Consider the following 2,348-nt stretch of genomic DNA (forward strand, 5'->3'; position numbering starts at 1 on the left):
AGGCTTTCTAGTAATACTTCAGCAGTGTCTTCTTTGTGTTTTTTTTTTTATGGCATTCCAACTGGATATTTTGTTTTAATTTGTGTTACACATATACACGCATACACATACCCACTTCTACTAAACTTTTGAAGCGCTTGCCCTTTTTCGCATTTGTTAGCATTATGATGCATCATTGTTGGCTGTCAAAACTTTTTTATTTTCCTCAAGCTCAATGCTTGCCTCCTCGGCGACTGAACAACTAAACACACAACTCTCCAGCCAGCTCAATTGGGCCGCCGCTGGTTGCATATCAATTTTATGTATGTATAGGTTGTACGTGCTGCCAACATGCCACCCTCGAGGGATCTAATCAAAACTGAAACTATGAAAGCAAAAGTAATAATATTGCTAACAAACAAGCACAATACAGCAAATACAAGAGCTGATTTAGTGAACCCATGCAATTTGAAGTTTTTCTACATCGAAGGAAAAATCAAAATAGGAAAACATTGCAATGAAGAACTTCTATGGTACTTAGAAAAACTGCTACATGGTTTTATGAAGACTACTTTCTTTTCAAATCTGAAGTGCATTTCTTATGTAGAATTTAGGGAGCTAGCCCTATAAACTTTTATAATTAATGTCTTTAGAAAAAAGTTATTTTCGGACTTTTTAGTCAAGTAAATTTTTTTAAGGCCTAAATAAAAATCCTTTCCTAATAATAAACAAACCGCTTAACCCAATTAAACAAATTTGTTATCAAATAAAAGGTGAGTAAGGCTTTCAAACTAAAATATATTTCACTTGTTGAAATATATAAAACTTGTTGAAATATATTTCAATTAAAAATTTTATTTCATTGCCACAAAACAAACCTTGGTCAGCTATATGAATTGCTTATGTATTAAATTTAAAAAAAATATTTTAATAGGTGGCAACATTCGTTTAGATATGCCTATTTGAAACCTATTTCAGTCCTTTTTCATTTGATAACAAATTTGTTTAATTTAGATAAGCGGTTTGTATATTATTGGGAAAGAACCTTTATTTCGGCCTTAAAAATTATTTGGCCAAGTTAAACTTTTATTACTGGACTAAAAAAATAAAAGTCCGGATGTTTCAGTTATTTTGGAATTTTTCCTAAAAAGCTAGAAAACTTACTAGTTATACATATCAGTGTCATTTTTTCCTTAAATGTTGTTTTATAAAAACTAGTTGAAGTCAATTATACGGTTACCGCAAAACGAAAAAACTGCAGACGAAAAAATTAAAATGTTATAAAAACATTCTCAAAATTTAAGTTATTTCATTGAAGTTTTATAAAATATTTAAACATGCAAGTTTTATAGCCTATTAAATTGTTGTATACTTATGGCCTTATTCATAAAAATTAAATAGATTTAAAGAGCTCTCTAAAGTGACGTTTTCATACAAATTTTAAATTTCTAAAGCAGTTAAAGTCTTTGTTATTTTTTATGTATTTGGGTGTTAGACTTTAAGGAAAATCCTAAGTTTTGAAATGACACAAAAATTGTTAATACGGATGGGTATACCGTTTTTCTAGATCAGGCCATTTCCCCACAAAAATTTAATTTTCTTGAAAAATAATCAAACTTTAACAAGGAAAAAGTAAAAGAAAAAAATGCCAAATCTATTTTGGTTTTAGAAGAAAAATTAAGCTACTAACGGTAAATATCGATGGAGAAATAAAAAATTTTTAAATGGTCAAACTTTTTGTAGGAAATAGGAGCAGGAAATAAAGTTACTCAAATACCATATCGTACATGGCGTATGAGTAACATTCCAAACTTAAAATTAAAATAGATATCTTGGGAAAATTACCTAATCTAGCAAAATTGTGTATAGATCCGCAATATATGACCCAAAATTATGTTTGCGTCTTTCGGCGGTCATTTTAGCGTCCCTACAGAGTTAAAAAATCGCGTTGAGATTAAATAAATGGTACTGTTGGCAATAATAAAAATAAAAGTCAGTGTGAATTCTTAACAACTTCAAACTTGCACCCTATTAAATATACCAAAATTTAATGGACTATGAAACTCGCTTTCACAGTTATAAAAAAAATTAGCTACATAATTTTGCATTGTATTTTTAAAGAGAAGATTTTCGCCCTCCAACCAATTTCAAATTCGATCAGACTTTTCTTACTTGTCTTGGTCATTGTTTATCCAGCCATTGTATTAACTTGTAATCTCTTGGCCATTCTTTAATTTCATACATTGTCTTTTACGCTCAATTCAATGAGTTTCATTATCAACATCTACTTCGCCTTTGCCTTCTTAAATGTGTTTTCTTGTCTCTCTCTCTCTCTATTTATACAGTGACATTGTCATCCGGCTCCAGTC

The 2,348-nt window shown here is 30.0% G+C and overlaps 1 protein-coding gene across 1 annotated transcript in view; it reads right to left on the minus strand.

Moving 5' to 3' along the window:
- Positions 1 to 2,348, minus strand: part of LOC118736817 — a 211,066-nt gene that overhangs the window by 1,615 nt on the left and 207,103 nt on the right. The gene's annotated exons all lie outside the window — the stretch shown is intronic.

The sequence above is a fragment of the Rhagoletis pomonella genome, unplaced genomic scaffold (genome assembly GCF_013731165.1).
Source record: "Rhagoletis pomonella isolate Grant_MI unplaced genomic scaffold, Rhpom_1.0 Rhpom_scaffold_00004, whole genome shotgun sequence".
Taxonomy (NCBI): Eukaryota; Metazoa; Arthropoda; class Insecta; order Diptera; family Tephritidae; genus Rhagoletis; species Rhagoletis pomonella.